At 39.2% G+C, this 18,841-nt stretch overlaps 2 protein-coding genes across 2 annotated transcripts in view; one reads left to right on the forward strand and one right to left on the reverse strand.

Moving 5' to 3' along the window:
* macrod1 (mono-ADP ribosylhydrolase 1) overlaps positions 1-18,841 on the reverse strand; it is a 174,188-nt gene that overhangs the window by 55,186 nt on the left and 100,161 nt on the right. The window lies entirely within an intron of this gene.
* flrt1b (fibronectin leucine rich transmembrane protein 1b) overlaps positions 9,093-18,841 on the forward strand; it is a 58,548-nt gene continuing 48,799 nt past the window's right edge. Inside the window, exon 1 of the mRNA XM_028458728.1 lies at positions 9,093-9,188. The gene's annotated coding sequence lies outside the window, so the exon portion shown is untranslated. The remainder of the gene's footprint in view (positions 9,189-18,841) is intronic.

An 18,841-nucleotide genomic window follows, 5' to 3' on the forward strand; every position in this document is an offset into this window, starting at 1 on the left:
TATCTGGTTCAGCGTTCTGAGTCTGACAGCTGTTGATCAGTCTGGTGATTCTGCCTTTCATTCCCTGAAAACATTTAACTGAGGGCAGCAGTTCAAATAGTTGATCAATATTAGCGTGGATTGTAATTTGAGTATTATTAGCATGATGGACAGACAGAATACTCAGGAGCATCACCATCATCCTCTACAGCAGGAAACAGTGCTTATTATGGGCTTAACACATTATTATTACATCACCTCACCACTGGATCTATGGTTAAACACCTATATTTATGTTGTTGAGTGTTGGTGGGCTCCTTAGAAACTAAAGTTTCTGAAGACAAGACTAAGTTCAGCACCAGGCCCGGAAAATTTTGCACAGAAAAACACAACTTGAAATCTTTTATACAGACACCCCAAACTTCCCCACATTTCTCCTTTACACCATAATTTGTTTTTCCTCTCGGCATTTCCAGTAAGACAGGTTCTCCATTTGTGTGCGTGCATTGTGAGTGACATTCACCTGCTATAGCAGATGAAACCCTGTCCCTGAATAGAAGGATGGAAAAGCAGCCAGTAGGCTCAGAGTGCCATCACTGAGGCCTGATAAGTACAGCACAACAGGAACTGCTAACTCCACTGCCTGAAACGCTAATGAAGAAACTCACGCTGAGGCGACAGTCTAAATGATAAACAACTCAGTGAGAAGACATGAGCAAAACACTTGGATTGGTGTTTAGTAGCATTTCTGAGATTACAATTCACTGGAAGGGTAGTAGACCACTGTGAAGGCTGTAGATTTTCTAACCTCACCTGCAGTGCATATGCACAAAGATGTGCAGTTTGCAGGGTTTGTTTTTGTACTTTTACTTTTAAACTCAGACCTGAACAGAAATACATCAAATATATGTTTTTAATGGTTTTATTTCTCTGCCCAGATTTTGAATGCTTTGAAAATAATGGGATTATCCGATAATCACATAATCACTGAACGAGAGACAGTTAAGAAGGAAGATGAGAAGGTCCAGGGGATGGCTTTCACTTTGGTCACTCAGTAAACACGGTGCCAGATGTGCACAGGCTCGAACAACTGGACCAACACTGGTCTCTATAAAGCAGATAAAAAAAACATGCAATCTTTTTTTTCACGTTGTTTACAGTCTCATTAAAGGTAACACAGCACTGGCAATGCATACCTACTGCATTGTGTTGTATATTTTAACTACTGCCTCACTATAATTTTTCAAAGTAAAAAGTACGGTGGCCATGAAAGCTCACAACACAACACAGAATGAAGAACCCCACAACGCAACACAAAGGATCTATGCTCCGAAGCTAGATTACCTCTAATCACGCTAACTTCCAGGGTTAAATCAGTGTGGGCTGGACTACGAAGCTTGCTAACGTCTTACTGTGCTAACTCACCATGGTAACTTATGCTGAACGACTAGCCTGGTCAGGAGTAGGTTTGGCTATGGCTAGGATCTGAGCGAGTGCTAAAGTCCCGCCTCCTGACCAATCAGTTGTTTTAGAAAGCGAGCTGTCCAATAAAAGATGACGTGCGAACACGTCACTGTGTGGATCTGATCTGACAGCTGAGAATATTTAGACATGGATGCAATCCTTTCATTTACTGATGATGACATCCTTTAGGAAATATATAGATTTATATCTGATGGACTGATCTATAGTCAGCTGATGTGTCTTTGTATGAGTGGACGGCTGAAGTCACTAATTCATTCATTCATTCATACGCTATAGTGAGGCTGACTGCATCAGCAGGAACATACTACAGACAGTGAAACAATGTGCTGTGTGATAAATAGGTCTACTTAAATAGAAAAAAAAACGTGTGTGCTGTAATAAAGTGAAACTGAGCGCTGTCCGTTTATCATCCAATGGATTATTATCATAAATAATCTCACGCTTTGAACCATTAACAGGTCATTCTACAAAAAAAATATGCTTATTGGAATCAATCAACAACACTCCTTCCTACCCAAATACATTTGTTTTTAGCCAAGTTTAATTACTGTTTAACTGATCAGAGTTTAAAGGTGTTAAAAATGTGATGTTCTGTGATCTTTGTAATATTAATCCTAAACTAAGGGTCATGGTAGGATACGTTTCAGACCTGCTGCATTAGACTAGGGTTTGTTTGTTTTAAAAAAATAGAAAAAGAAGAAGTAGTTCATGTTGACCTGAAAATGTGTCACTTTGATGTAAAACTTCAAACAAACAAACTGTTCCCATTGAGTTTATCACTCATCCGGTGCAGTCTGTAGAGCATGGTCATACTATTATGGGTCTTGTTATTGTCTGGGCTGACTATACACTCAAGGATGTTTTTACTGTTGGAGTTCCTGAGTAGTAAAAGGTTTGCTTTGGAGAGATGAATAAAAAGTACACCGGAGTCCACTCCATTCAGCATTTCCTGCTGCAAAAAGGCAGGCAGCGTTAGTTCAGAGTGATCTGGACCTCATCACCGTCCTCAATGGATTCTGCTTCCAGTCCAGTCCTGGGCAATGTCTGTAAATGTAACTCCTAAAATCTCAGTGAATGCTTAATGTGTCAATACTGTTCATTATCTTCTCTGTAGATACGATCTACAAATATCTAAGGTTTGGGTGGTAGTGGAGTAATGGTTAAAGCTGCAGTTTGTAAGTATTTTTTGGCATCATTTGGTCAAAAATCCATAATCAGCTTTGAGCGTATTGTAATCCTAAGTGTTCTGAGTGGACAGGGAATCTATTCACCTTCTCCTGGACCTGTAAATGAAGTGTAGAAATCCAGGAGCGTGACGCTGGATGTCAGCCAATCAGAGATCTTTCTACCAACAAGTGTGCTCCATGAGTGGTTTTTGGCGTTACTATTGGCCTGCTCGACTGAAGTCAGACGTGTTCAGGCACCATCGATAGTAAAAGTGTAATGACGGACGTCCAAGCAGAAGTCTCCATCGTGATGTTAAACACAACAGTTACACAGCAAATCAAAAGGAAAAACGCTGACTGAGTGTCATCATGGATCACCGTGACTACGGAGGGTCAGCCCCACACACTGGTGTCAGAGGGAGAGTGATAACAGACGGGATTAAATAGCATGTAAACCTAAGAGACGCTTATTTTAGGTGAAATCATTTTACAGTCTGGATGCTCAGTGATGGTTGTTAGTCCACTCAGAGCGGCTCAGGCAGCTGGGATCAGTGTAGTGCCCTCTGTGTGAGTTCTCTGGCAGGGAGGAGCTGATGGCAGCAGCTGCTGTCCAGGACAGTAACTACAGAGTGATACGTACATTCATGTCTCTAAAACACCAGAAAAATCTCCAATAACACAAGGTAAATTTTATACATTTGTCACGAGTCTGTATTGAGAAAAAAGTTGCAAAGAGTGTTCACAAAAAACACTGGTATGGGAGGTTCAGTTTCGGTTTCAAAACGGAGCGGAGGGAGGATTCTACAAACTGCAGCTTTAAGGAAGCAGGCTTGTAATCGGAGGGTCACCGGTTCGAACCCAAGCCCATCTATTACTGTAGAATGTCAAGCAAGTCCCCTAACCCTAACTGTTCCTGTTGTATGTCTCTTTGGATAAAAGCATCTGCTAAATGAAACTGTAATCTTATTGATTGAGACACACAGTATGTTGAGCATGTTAGCAGACTGTTCATTATACTATCCAGCTGCTCTACAGCCAAAGAGTATTCATTATATGTGTTGTGTCTGTCCTTCACTGTGAATCCAGGCCAAATATTGACTCTATTTCAGTACCTCCAGGGAGGGATTTCTGGCTCTTTAGCTGCTAAATGCTCCATATGCCCAGCAGTGAGTTGCTAACTGTCTTTCTGCTATTTGAGCAGGTAAAGTACAAAGATAGGACAGCACAGCTGCTCGCTGCATTCAGACACACTGCAGTGAAACAAGTGTTTGTGAACAAAATATAAAGCTGTAGGGCAGGGATGCCAAACTCATTTTAGTTCAGAAGCCAAATACGGACCAGTTTGATCTCAAGTGGGCCACAGAATATAGCTTAGAGCATCATTGTGTCCTAGTTTTCAATATCACTTCAAAACATCTTTATTTTGTTACAATTTTTTTGTTAAATTGAGAGGAATTTTGTGGAATTGTTTGTGAGAAATTGCAAAATTTGTGTAGAAATAAGTTCTTTCCACAATTTGCAATTAAAAATGACTGCATTCTAGTGATATAAATGCAAGCCCCTAAATATATTGTGGAGTTTCATTTATTGGGGAATTTCATTTATCTGCAACTGCATTATTTGTTATGTTAGACAATAATTTACGTTTTCTCTGTCATTTTTGCTTCCTCGAAAGGGCTGGATTTTGTCCCCTGGCCTTGAGTTTGACACACGTGCTGTAGGGTGATGGCCAAATAGCTACATAGCACATGCCACAAGGACTGAAAAGCCCCTGTTAAAGAGTCCCCATTTTACTCCTGGTTTGGTCCAATCACTGTTGGATGTAAAGTGAAATCTATTATAGAAGTGCAGCATCCACTCCTAAACAAAGAGCTGAATAAAAAACAGATCTCAGTTCTCATCCCAATGAGATTGCTCTCTCACATTGTTATTGTCTATAGTATGAATGTAAAAATGGTGATTATAACCACTTTAGGAGGTGCAACATCAAAATTGGTTTCTAGGCAACTGCATTATTAGTCTGTGTGAAAAATACATTACTTCTGCCACAAATTCATGACTGTACAAATAAGATTCACAATAAAACTATAAAGTCATTTAAAGATAGATCAATTCAAGCGTGTTTTCTGAAAAATATAATTCCATGTTGCTATGGATATTACCCATGGTGTGGTGCAACTTAATCAGATTAACAAAGACAAATATATTTAAACAGATTATGTAAATGTAGATACTCACAACTAGTCAAACCACAATCACATCATCGTACATTAACACAAACTAGTGTTTTTGTTTACGTACATCTTGTGATGCCTTTGCACTAAATAATGACTGTAGCCTTTAGCCTGGAGGTTAGCGGCACTCACTGGGTGCTGGGTTCAGCAGTAGTGACCAGTCACTATCAGTCCCTCCTGCTCCATATCCAACAGCAGACGTTTTCTACCACCTCCCAAATCATAGCACTGCCTTATTCCTCTGCATGATGTACGTCCCACTGCTGTCAGCACCGTCCAGGCTCATTGTGATGGAATGAGCTTCACAAGGATGAACTTTTTCCTTCACGACGTATGATTGTGGGAACTGGAGCTTCTTTTTAAGTTTACTCTGAGCCAGGGTTGGGGTCAATTATAACTGTAATCACATAATAGATAATTCATTACAATTATGATGTAATTTTAATTGTAATTGTATTTGGAAAAAATCTGTTGCTGTTGTATTATACTTTTTATTCATAATTAAGCTCAGACAATTGACTTTGTATTTGTCGTTGTCATGGAAATTTTATAAAAACTGTCAGTGTCAAGGCAAGAAAATGAAAAAAATAAGGCTATAGTACAGAAAGGCATGAAAATATAAACATTTTGGAAGTTTCTTTTTTGAGATAAAAAAAAAAATTAAAAATGGAAAAATGTTGGAATTTTTTCCTGAGATAAGGCTATCAAAAGCAAAAAAAAAAAAAAAATATGAGCAGCATAAAAGTGGGGAAAACAAACAAAAAAAATGAAAGAATTTTTATTTATTTATTTATTTTTTAATAAAGCTATCATACAGTAACTTATCATAAGGCATACAAATGTTTTATGGGGTTATTTATTTCTCAGTAATTGTGATGAATCAAATTTGAACATTAGTAATTGAAAACATAATGTAATTGAATTTCAGGCAAAAAATAATAACTGTAACTGAAAAAAATGCCACTCACCATAATCATAATTGAGTTGTAATTGAACATAGATAATTGAAGACGTAACTTAGCTCTTATGCTTAGGTTGAATGACTTTGTTGGGCTCTGCTGGTTCTGCTACAACTTGACAATGAGTCAGGGTTTAAAGGTTCTCACTTTGTTACGCCCCCACCAGGATCTGTCTTTAGAGAGAGTGCTCAACAGTCCAGATTAAGAAGAGCTCACACATATAGATTTATTTATCAAACCCTGTTTTAATAACTATTTTCATTTTAAACTTCATTTTACAACAAGAATGATATTAAAATGTAAGTACATAAATGACCTGGTAAAAGGTAGATCTGTTCAAGAACAGCAGCGACACATTTGTACAAAAACTCACACGACTGCAAACCCTCTGGTGTGAACTGATCACCTTGTAGCTGTGAGACAGCATAACCAACCTCTGAACAATAATGGCTTTCACCAAGTAAATCTGGGTCAGACATGAAAGTCACTGTCAATATGAAAGCGTTTTAGCTGCAAAGCTCTGATCAATGAAACAATTGTGATTGGAGTATGGAGTTACATTACTTATTGACTGAATGCTGCTGCCAACCTAATGGAGCGAAAATGAAAAAAACCTCTAAAGCAGCAATTCAGGTCACGTCAGGCTGAAGTGGGAAGGAAAACTGACACAGTTGGAGTTTTCAGATTTCTTATTTTTCTTATTTCTCACCTTGTCCACCATGGAAAAAAACTTCATCATAATAAAACAAAGACCACTCTTGGTAAAAGTGAAAATCCTAAAAATGAGCATCTATATGGCCATGGCTGCCGTACACTGTGAAAGCTGAAAGTGATGTTCTAGATTGCTGAATGTTCTGCAGAGACACTCGCATTGGACTGCCTGTAAGTGTCTCTGGAAGATGTGATGAAGTCCGTGTTTCTGCAGGCACATTTGCAAATAAAGCTAATAAAGTCTTCATGATGCTCATAAAACATCAAAATTGCCTAGTTCACACAGTGGGTTCACAGAAGTAGACAGTATATCAGGGTGTGGTTATTTTGTCTTGTTCCTTCCACACTGATGCCCTTTCACTGCCCATGTGCACCACTGAGAAGAAACAACATTAAAACAGGGACAGAAAAGCTCGGGTGAAGCCTATTAATGCCACTTGTTACAGTATGATAGACAGTAAACAGAGGAGAGGAGGGGGAGGTGGGAGACAGTGGGCCGTGGCTTGGAGAAGGCTGACTGGTAGAGACACAGTTGACTTCAGACAAACACCACCATGTGTGACCTAGTTCTTCTGAAGCATAGTGAACCTTGAAAAAGGCCTCCAACATCTCTATTTCACTGTCTTATAAAAACACACATACAACTCAAGTATGGCGTTATTCTCACCCTACTGACACCTGGACTGAGTTTACAATCATGAATATAGCTGAAAGAGCACTTATATCCTACTCCAGTAGAAGTGCTGTTACTGAAATTGAACTCAAGTACAAGTAAAAAGTAGCTCAATTAAATATTACTCATAGTAATAACAATGGATTGAATTTATATAGCGGAGACTTAAAGCGTGTTACGTAAACCAATTATTCATTCACACCAGCCACTCACATCAGTCATACCGGTGGTGGTAAGCTACAATGTAGCCACAGTTGCCCTGGAGCATACTGACAGAAGCGTGGCTACCATTTTGCGCCTACGGCCCCTCTGACCACCACCAACATTCATGCACGATTCAGACCTAATCATACGAGGCAATGTGGGTAAAGTGCCTTGCCCAAGGACAATGACTTGGATCGAGCAGGATTTGAACCCCTAATCCTTCGGTTATTGGACGTTATTGGTACTTTCACCCACCATGTTTATTTCCGGTAATAAATCTTGCCACGGTTGCCTTGCATACAGTAAACATCTCATTTATAAACGTATAAATGAAGAGACCACATTTTGTACAATTGAGAACTTCCACAAAGGCATCTGCATAAAACCAAAGGTTTGGCAAAAAGTACAAATATTTTTTAAATAAAAAAACACCAATAACTTCAATTCAAAATAATAAAAGTCTATGTCTCGCTACATTTATGAACTCTGAGAAAATAACCTCCATTTAATGCTGTTTTAGCGTTGCGCATTACGTTTAATCTGATTGTCGGCTACGATATGAAACATTTAATTGTTGTCTGGTCATTTCATTTTTTTGTAGTTTCACAATGTCAGTTGATCATCTTGAAACAAAAAAAACATCAATTTACTCAGGAATGGTAGGGTGTAGAAATGTAAAAAATTACTTATTTTAAAACATACTTAAGTACAAGTACAATTACTGATTTAGAAATATACTATATATACTATACATAAAAGTACAAGTACCCATGAAAGCAGCTCATTTACAGTAGCATAAGTTCTTGTAATCCTTTACTTTCACCTCTGGATTTAGGAGAATTTGCTAAAGTAACACTAACAACCATGAAATGTACAGATTTATATTACAGTTTTAAATGGACCCAAAAAGGAAATGGAAATTCAATGGAGTGTGAAAGCAGTAGATCTTGGTATTAAAGGTAACGTGGACTTTTGATCAGTGAACACTGAGCTAATTGCTCTGAGCTCAGTGAAAAAAACATCGGCAGCAAAGCATCCAAAATGTTCACGCACAGTCGCGCACTCTCAGAGATATGGACAACGGCAAACGCAGAAGACGTGCACCATACTCGTCAGAAGTCACATGCAGTCAAGTTCCAGTGTTTGGGTAACCATGGTGACGGCAAGGCCCAAAGGTTCGTTACTGAAACCTAGTTAATTAGAGCGAGAGAGGAGGGAGAGCTACACTAATACTCAAGGGAAAGGGTTTCACCATCTGCTAAAACCCACATGTACCAACAACCTGTAAGTGTGTGTGCGTGTGCACGTGCACAATCGCACACGCAGTACCTCCTACGGTGCGCAATCCACAGACACAGAGGTTGACAGTTTCTGTTTCTTTATGGTATTAGAAGACTAATTGGAAAAGCTAATACTAAGCTGCCAAATAAAGAGTCGTAGCATCTGCTGCTGATGCACACCAATTAACGCGCGGGGAAGGGATCAGGGTGATAAGTTACACGACTACATAGAGAGAGCGAAAGGAGGTGTGGGGTGGAGGGGTATGATGGTGGGGAGGGGGAGTGTAAAAAGAGGAGGAGGCGGTGGAGTGTGCGAGGTGTCAGGGGACAGAGAGAGAGAGAGAGAGAGAGAGAGAGAGAGGGTGAGGGAGTGAGAGAGTGAGAGAGACAGAGATGAAGTGGAAAAGACTTTGAGGGAGGTGAAGGGAGATGCAGGACTAAAATTACTGGAAACATAAAACACCAAGATGGAGTGTACTTGTTCTTCTTTCTGGGAGGTAAGTCATTGTACCGAGCGGAGAACAGGAAGAGAGCGAGAGAGAGAGAGAGAGAGAGAATGGAGAGAGTGATGCATCAGGAGAGGAGAGGAGTTAAACGCTTAATACCTGGCTGGATAAGAGAGAAAGTTGGCATTGAGAGAGAAAGTGAGGATATAAGCTTTGATTTGTAAACCAATGCTGTTTAATCACCCATGTGTGCAAATGTCTGGCACTTTTTCTCCAGTAATGATGATGATGACGATAAAAGCGGGCTCCGTTCTACTTTGCATGGAGCTACGGGCTCCACCCCTTGTCTGTCTCCACGTTGAGCGGCCCTCCATCTTATTTTTCTGCTCACCCCCCCTCCTGCTAGTCCCCAGGCCCCAGTGCAACCTGTTTGTGTATTCCTACCTTCACACTCTCTTCCTCCCTCTAACCACCATCACACCTTTCTCAGTCATTTCATTTCCTATTTGGTCCATCTGAGAATGCCAATCAATCTGTCTATACACATATATATATATATATATATATATATACAGTATATACACATATATATATATATATATATATATATACAGTATATACACATATATATATATATATATACGTACGTCTCTGCGTGGGATTATCATCATAATGTGTTCTGCACAAAAGCTGAAGGAGACATTAATTAAAATTAAAAAGAGGAATTAGTCTAAAAGGTGGATTAGAACAAATAAAAAAGCTTCCTCCTTGATGAAAACTGTATGCATGAGTCTTTTAAAACAGCCTTTCTCAAATGAGGGTACGTGTACCCCTAGGGGTACGCAATGGCATAACAAGGGGTACTTAAGAGAGGAGAGGAAAATGAACAAATAAAGTGTCAGTCTTGGTCAAACCCCAGGTGTAATGTGATCGGAAATGACAAAAACTATCGAAATTAATCTATTCAAGAGCCACTAAATCAGTGTTTTTCAACCTTGGGATCGGGACCCTATGTGGGGTCGACTGGGGTTGAAATGGGGTCGCCTAAAACCTCTGAAAAAGATAGAATTTGAAATGTTTTAATTGTTCTTTTTTTTTTTTTTCAATTAAAACAACACAGAGTCTTAAACAATTGTAATTCCATACTTTCACTTTGTGAATCTATCTATTTATATCTGAGCTCAAACATGATCAAAAACTAATTCTAGAAAAACAATGTCTCTAGGTTTGCCTTTAATTCTTGATATCAAAGAGGGGTCACAATCCAAAAAAGGTCGGGAACCACTACAACATGAGATTCTTTAGAAAGTCTTTATGCTCTATAGTTGTTTTTAAATAGTTTTCTAAGCAAAATGTTGTAGATGAACAAAGGGGGGACTTGAATTCAGAAATAAGAGAAAGGGGGTACTTGAGCCAAAAAGGTTTGAGAACCACTGTTTTAAAACAATAACGAGGTTTTACACGTAGCTGATGAGAAGCGACATTTTCTCAGCTCCTTATCGGCCACTGGGTAAATGCATCTCCACACTTTCCTGACTTTCTGAAAATGTGTTTCCAGGCTTCTCCTTTTCCTATTTACACCTAGCTGTGAGTGGCACACGCCCTGCTGTGTGCGTTCCTATGAACAAACCTGGTGTTGAAGTACATGGTATGAAGAGATCCCACTGTTGCTAATGACCCACACGCCCTCGCTGTGCGTTCACAACCCCAATCAACAATGTAACACAACGCTAATGGCAGCTATACTAAGTTCTAAAACCAAGCTGGGAAAATGAGTGACAAGATGAAACATTTCTCACGTGGCTCAGGGAAAAGGACGTTGATCAGGAAGCAGCGCTGTAGAACTGAGCAGTGATCTACTCAAACATAGACAACTTCATTTTTAATTGTGTCCCCAATGGTGATGACAAACAACAGCTGACGACTGTTTTTACAGCTGAATCTTAAAGACAGAGGATTTTGGTTCATTGTGACATGCTCAGGATGGAAGTCAATTACAATTGTAATTGTATGGATGGATAATAACTACAGTGATGGCACAATTGTAATTGTAACTGTTACTTTAAAAATCTGTTGCTGTTGTAATAATATAATTGACTTCAGATAATTTACTTTGTAATTGCTGTGACAATTATAAAAATTGTCAATTATAATTAAACGCAAAACTGGGGAACCATGTTACAGTTCTATGTTCTACACATATGTAGTTAATAATTGTTAAAATATGATTATATGTCTTTTTTCCCAATTTTTACCATTTTACCATATTACCATATTGATTCCAATATTTTTATTGATTAGGAAGCCTAACAAGGTAACCAATAGATAGGAAATCAACTAGATAATAGATATTTGTTTTTAGCGTATTTTACAGCTGATTTAGGACTTGTTATGATGCTAACAAAAAGCTAACCCAAGAGCAAGGTAAACTTTTATTTCAGGCTCAGTAATTGTGATCAATTGCAATTGAACTTTAGTAAATGAGAACACAATTGTAATTGACTTTCTGAGGGGAAAAAAATAATTGTAATTTAATTGTAATTGAACACGGATAATTGAAGACGGAGTTGTAATTCACTCAAACCCTGGACATGCTCACTAGATATCAAATGCATTATTAAAAAGCAAATATTGACATATGACATTTGGCAAAAGGGTTTTTCAAATTTGTTTTCTAAATCAATATTTTATTTTAAGTTTACTAAAACATTTTATACCATAATCAGCTCAACATTTCTAAACCTGAGAGTTGTTTCCTAGATGATGTTAAAAGTATCCTCCACTCTGTTTACAAATGTTCCACGTGTACTTATGATTTAATCTCCATTTAAAAAAAGAAAAAAGCCTTGCATCTTTTCATCATCCTAAAATGAGTCTTATGGACAGTTCATTATGCAGGGGGCCGCCATTTTAAAGACAGGCAAAGCATTGTGGGTTGATGTGGCCCTTTGACTGTTCTGCCCATGTTTGTAAGCCACAGATCATTTTAAATAACCACAATAGCTTCATTGTTTTCCTTCAGTTGATTGCAATCTACTGCTTCTATTGTCTCTTTAGAGCGTAGCAGTACATTCATTCATAAAAACTTTCACATAACTGGCTGTCTGTTTTGAGACTGGAATAATAGATACCTGTCCTTGTACACCTGAAATACTGCCTGTTGATGATGCCCTTCTCCCAGAGAAGCCGGTATCTCTTTCCTCCGCCTGCTTTTGGTCCACAAAATAAATTCAGTCCAACATTCTTCAAACTGAAACTCTTTCTGCACTTCTCCATCTTATTCTATATACACCAAAGCAAAGCCTTTTGTTGGATATTCTAAGATTACTTCAGGTCTTAATGCACAATTTGGATTTTTTTTTAGGAAAATCCGATTTATTTTGTGTACGCTTTCATATCACACATTAAGGGGCGGATTCACTGAGGGTTTAGGGGTAATAAAACTTGACTCTGCGCAATAATAAGCCATACAAAACCCAGGGAATCAGGAAGCAGAGCTCACAAGCGATGCAATAATATGGGAGAAGGACATGCAAATAAATAATGCAATGGACACAATGCAATTCATCAAATCTGGAACTGTTTGCGGTGATTGTTTTAGCACAGGAAAATAGTAAGGCTGACAAGCAGGTGCAGACACACACAGGCAGAGATCCGCTGCAGTAAATGTTTACACAAAACATGCAGCGGTGATGGAAAAAAGGATCCAGTGAACCTTTCTAGTATAAGAAAAGAAAACAGTAGTCAATAAAAGTAAAGTGTGAGTAAAGTGTGTGTGAGGGAGAGAACAGCTGAATGCCTGAAGCCCGTGTGGAGTCCGGTACGTGTGTGCGCTGCGGTGCAGGGCCAGAGGATGCTGTGCGCAGACCTCCATGGATGCTGCTTCGTACGAACAGCTCCAGTGAGCTTCTGTGTCTTTCACTCCATGTTTTGACCTTCACACTCTCGTGTTGTGTTGATGTCAGGCCAGATGCGTAATTTAGCAGTGATGGCGCAATGTTCACATATGAGAGTGTGCGTGACACGGCGCTGCTCAGACCTGCTGGATGATGGTCAGTAGAAAATCTTCAAATGGTGCAGACTGATTGACAGACTGTGTTGCTGCATTAACTCGGCGCAATGGCAGATCAATGGGACGGTTTCTGTCCAAATCTGCCTATTTTTCAAATACTGATCACAGCAAAGTTACTGAACGTGACGGAGCAGCCACGTTCGGGGGGGGACTATCATTATGATTTAAAGTTGTTTCTTAAAAAAAATGTAAAAAAAACAAATTTTTTTCAGAGAAGTCCATCTGCCTCCAATTTCACTTCCTCAAATGTCATTATGTGCTTCCGTGCACTCACGTCTCCACACTGAATGAGCAAAAAGCTCATTTAAATAGGGTGGTCTGCCCCACTTCTGCAGGTGTGCTAATGATTGCTGCAATCTTAGTGGATTCCTTGCAGCAGCAGGTGAAAAAACTGCGTCACCAAAGGATTTAGAAATACTACTGGTTTACCACCCTTTATTGCAGATCTTAGTGAATCTGCCCTTAAATCCATCTTCTTTCAGTTTGGAGTATGAAAGGAATCTGACCCTAAAGTGACCCACAAGTGCGAAAGAGGTCCGTAGGTACTACGTACGCACGCAGGCACGCTCTGTGTTTATGGAAGTAAAGATGGAGGCATCTTGTCTCAGCTTGCATGTGGAACTGATAATAAGTCTGATGAAGAGCACTGTAGCTCAAAATGTCACAATAATGCAAAAATGCATATTTTCAAAGCCCTGCAGACGTTTTTCGGTTCTCTAGTCTTTTTTTCGGCTAAGCACCTGTCCACCTTGGTTTGGATGTGCGAGTTTAACTTTTTCCCCACTAATATGTATAATATCATGCTCCTCCTGGGATGCACAATTAAGATGTTATCGCATTTTGATAAAGTAAAGGTCGGATAGAACGCACCCTGGCCCTTCAGACAGCAGTGACAATAGAAAATATCACATACATATGGGATTTAGGACCACATATGAAAGAGGCCTGGGCCAGATTTAAAAATATTGGATTTGTGCTGTTCAGACTGTAACAGATCGAATTCAGGTCGCATATGAGGTAAAAGTCAGATTTGGGTTGCATTTGCCTGCAGTCTGAACATAGCCTCGCATTTGCGTTATATGCAAACCTCACACAGGTTAGCTCTTCACACAAAATACACAAGAGTTTACAATCCCAGTATGATGGAGACCAATTATACCACAAAACCAACCCCTCTGAATACTACCACCCAATATTACCGACATTAAAATGTGTCACATTGAAATTAATTACATATAAGAGAGGAGTAATGACATTTTTCACATCTCTGGCATCTAATGATATCCATGTGAACAAAAACACACCAACAAACCTACAATTACCAGCTCAGAAACACACTGAGTAAGAATAGCCTACACTGTAATTATAAAATGATTGCTGACTTTATTCACACGTTTCTTCTTAAAATATTTTGAAAGCCTCTTTTGGTCAAACTGTGTAACCTTTGGCTGCAGCAACAATATATCAACACAAAAACTCAGATTTAGAAAAACAACCACCTCTCACTAGCTTTCAGTAACTCTTCATTCTTTCGTCTGACATTAAATGATGCAGGTCAATTCTGTCGAGTGAGTCCATGATGGAACCGTACAGTGTTTACTTTTTACCCAGCTGTGTCTGCTCCACTCATCCCTGACACAATTATTATTAATGCTGAGAGCTACAAAGTGGGATATGAGTAGAGAATGAAATCATGAGCTTTCTCATCATTGTTATTTAATTATTTCAATAAGCCCACAGTTACAATGAGACACGTCTGCCTTTCCCCGTTTTGGGTTGATTTCAGGGTTCTGTACTTGCGGTTGTTTGGTACGTTTTCTAAAGGGGCTGCACAGCCACTACATTAGCCTACTTCACTTAATACAATAATTGCTCGTTCTGCTGTGAGGAATAACGTCATCATAAATTATAGAAAGACTAATAGCCCCTGGTGCATTTCAGTAGCTGTTTTTAGGGGGAATAGAAGTTAAACTCTTTCACACCAAATCCTTTAACTCAACAAAATGTCCAAGCGACTCAAGAGAAAATAGTGTCAAACTTTAGGAAAATTATACCATTTCACTTTCTGTGCTCGAATATTATTATCCAAAAGTTCCTTTTTCCAATAAAATGGGTTACACAAACCAGTCTAACTCAATGGAAAAACAAGGATGATCAATAACCATAGCCTTCCATACTGTAACAAAAACATATCTGTGCAGGTATTCACAAGCCATAGCATCCAACAACACCTGTAGGGCATGGTTACTAGAACCAGCACTAGTCACTGTATAAAATGAGGTGCAATAGCACCAAAAATAACAAAGAATTTAGGGCAGACAGGTTGATTTGAAACTGATCAGTGATGGAATGCAAGTCGTTATCCTCCCATGCTAAATTCTGGAAAAAATAGTTTTAAACGACCACAGTCTATTATGAGTAGACATTTGCTTTAAAATGAGAATAATTAGCAGTTAGAATTATGTTCTCCTTAAACTCACAAAGAAATAATTTTGGAGATGCTATCCAACAAGTGTCAGTGTAGTATTTATGTGTGCAACTGTTAAAGCTCTCTGCCTCCAACTGTGCAGAAATGTTACAAAGCGTTATGAGTTTCTGTTCATCAACCATGAAGCAAAAATCTTGCTGTAAATATTTCTATAATAATAGAGACAATTTGGTATTTTTATGAATCTAATGCACTTGCAGTAATGCCTCAATTTGAAATTGTAGACAAGACAAAATGCTGCCAAGCAATCTCTGGAAGAGCGCCAGAGGGTGCTGGTGGTGCAGCTGCACCCGTACCTCGGAGCCCCCGGGGGCCCACATGGGTCCACTACAGATGCTCTGTTTACAGAGGAGCTCCAAATCAGTGTGTGTGTGTGTGTGTGTGTGTGTGTGTGTACTCAGATCTGGCCTGATCAAGTTCTGTCAACGAAAGCTACATTTTTTTGTGCTGCGTGAGCAGCCTCAGAGGAGGTCGAGCCGTGGTGACTTTTGTGAGAGAATGGCTCAAAGGTAATGAATATAAATTAATGTTGTGAGGTGGCCTTTAAGGCAAATAAAAATCATTGGTCACTAAGTCTGAATTAAAACACATCAATATCAATTTAGCCAGCGTTGACTCACAGTCATTAGGCCTAAAGGAGGCTTGTTTTCTGCTTGTTTCTGAGTCAATAGAGACACATTGATGCCTGTGTATGTGGTCATATTGTGAGACAACAGGGCCCTGGGCACAGGCTTGTATGATGGTGCATTCACAGTTACCCTGTAGCCTGCCATATAGTGAGCCAGCTGCTGAAGCACGTTTAGGTGCATAAACCACAACCTCTCTATATTTCTCATATCATCTGAATTTGCATGTCACAGATGTCAATAAACTACTATGTTGTTACACAAAGGTGATTCAATACAAAATAAAGACAATAGAACCACTGCAAGTTGATTTTGTTTGTTTATGTCGTCAGGTTCTGATGCTTCGCTGAATAAATCACTAATATGATGACCACACATGAGGCACCGGAGACGGTAGAATACAAACCTAAGCAAGGGTCACTCAGATGATGCTAAACTGCCAACCCCACTGTGCAGTTCTGGGTCAGGCAAACTTGTGATGCAGAGGGTTAGAAGATGTATTTCCATTACCCTTGGACATGAGCAAAATCTAAATAGCATAATAAAAACTGGTGATGGAAACACTCAAATATCGCTAAAAGGTTTTGTCGCTTTCATGAGGAGGTATTTCAGACGTTTCGATATTGAAATGTGTCGCCAAAGCGCCAAAAAAACACAGAACGTGAGGTACCTGGTCACATGACCACTTCCCTCTGAGAAATCATGGTGCTGTATGTGTAAACAAAAGAGGAGACCAGGACATTTTTTAGCATTATACTTAAACATGATTACTGCCACATTAGGCGTGAAACAAAGGAATACAAAGTGTTATAAGGAGGTTCTAAGCGTCCGTCTTCCTGCAGCAAAGTCTCACGGGATGAGATTTCACAGGAGTTACGAGGCTCCTGCCCAAAACAACATGCAATGGTAACACGTTCAAAGCACAATTATACTTTGTCAACATTTAGAAATATCGCTTTTATTTTGTGAAAATCTGTAATGGAAACACAGCTAGTGTTCTAGGAACGGACCATCAGGCTTCCAATTGTAACCGTCAATAAGACAAAGTCATAGCAAAGACTTGACGATAGCAGGAATCAGCCCTATTTACAGACTTTGGATCTATGTTTTAAATAACCGTTTCATAGGGATGTAACCATTCACTCAACTCCTGATACGATTCCATTCACGATACTGGGTTCACGATACGATTCTCTCACGATTTATTTTACAAAAAGGGAATGTAGACAAATATTCCTTTATATTTTGGGGGGAAAAAACAAGAAAATAATGTACTATTTTCCTTTTATATTTAATTGTCAAAAGAATCCCTTGATAAACTATTCAAAACAATGCAATTTAACTAAAAATAAATCTTGAATGAAATAAATAAAGGAATAATACAAATAAAGAAGAAGCCTACTAATTTAAATTCTGGTTCTATAGTAAACAATGCTAAACTACATAAAAGTTCCTTTTCTTTTTAAAAGTGCAATTGAAAATGTATTTTGTGCCTTAACAATTGGACTTAAAAAAAACAGTCTGCACTGCATTTACGTCATATTTGTTTGGACCAGCAGAGGGCGCTGGTAACCCAGTGGTCAGTTGGCATGCAGATATCCTTGCAGTGAAGAAGAGATGCTATGCTAGCAGACAGAGCTAATAGAAAAATGTGACTTTTACAGATATTCACGTAACATTACAGATATTCTTTTGGTGCTAAAGGGGTAAGGAATCATTTATGAAGATGTTTAAGAGTAGAAAGTGGCGAGTAGTAGCAGATTACGGCCGCTGCTTACACTTCTGGACAAGAGAAGGGATAAATGTTTAAAAAAGGTACTGCAATTCAATTTTCAGAGCATCGATGTGAACCGTGATACCTATGAATCAATTTTTAACTGCCTTACGATTAATCGTTACATCCCTACCATTTTCTGATACTGAAAGCAGTGCAAAGGTGTTTGTTCATTACTTCTTTGTCTGCGGCTTATCTGAGTTGGTGTTGCGAGGACAATATCCTCAGCAGAGAAGCCCAGACAGTCCTCTCCCAAACCACTTCCACCAGCTCCTCCAGGGCAATACCAAGGCACTCAAAGGCCTCTCTACTGGTAGGGGCTGAGCTCTAATGCTGAGCCCGACCACAATGCAGAAAAAATATAATTTCAGCCGATAGCACTTGTGAGTTTGTTCTTTCAGTCATTGACCAAAAGTCACAACCTTAGGTGAGAGTTGGAACGTAGACTGTCAGAGATCTTCCTCTTCTGGCTTAGCTCTTTTGTGACCAAGATGCTGAAATCCTCCCTCTGGGGAAAGACCTCACCCTTGACCTGAACTTGGCCATCTACCCTTTTGTGACTGAGAACCATGACTTCAAGGTAAAGATCCTCAATTCCAGCCACTTACCACAAGGCTGCAAACTGTCCCTGCAAAAGCTGGAGGTTGTTATTCAATTGGACCAATAACACAACAAATGACATACTCCTCCTCAACCTGAGGCTCCACTATCAACCAGACTCTCCTCTCCAGCACCTTGGAGTAG

The sequence above is a fragment of the Gouania willdenowi genome, chromosome 10, assembly GCF_900634775.1.
Source record: "Gouania willdenowi chromosome 10, fGouWil2.1, whole genome shotgun sequence".
NCBI lineage: Eukaryota > Metazoa > Chordata > Actinopteri > Blenniiformes > Gobiesocidae > Gouania > Gouania willdenowi.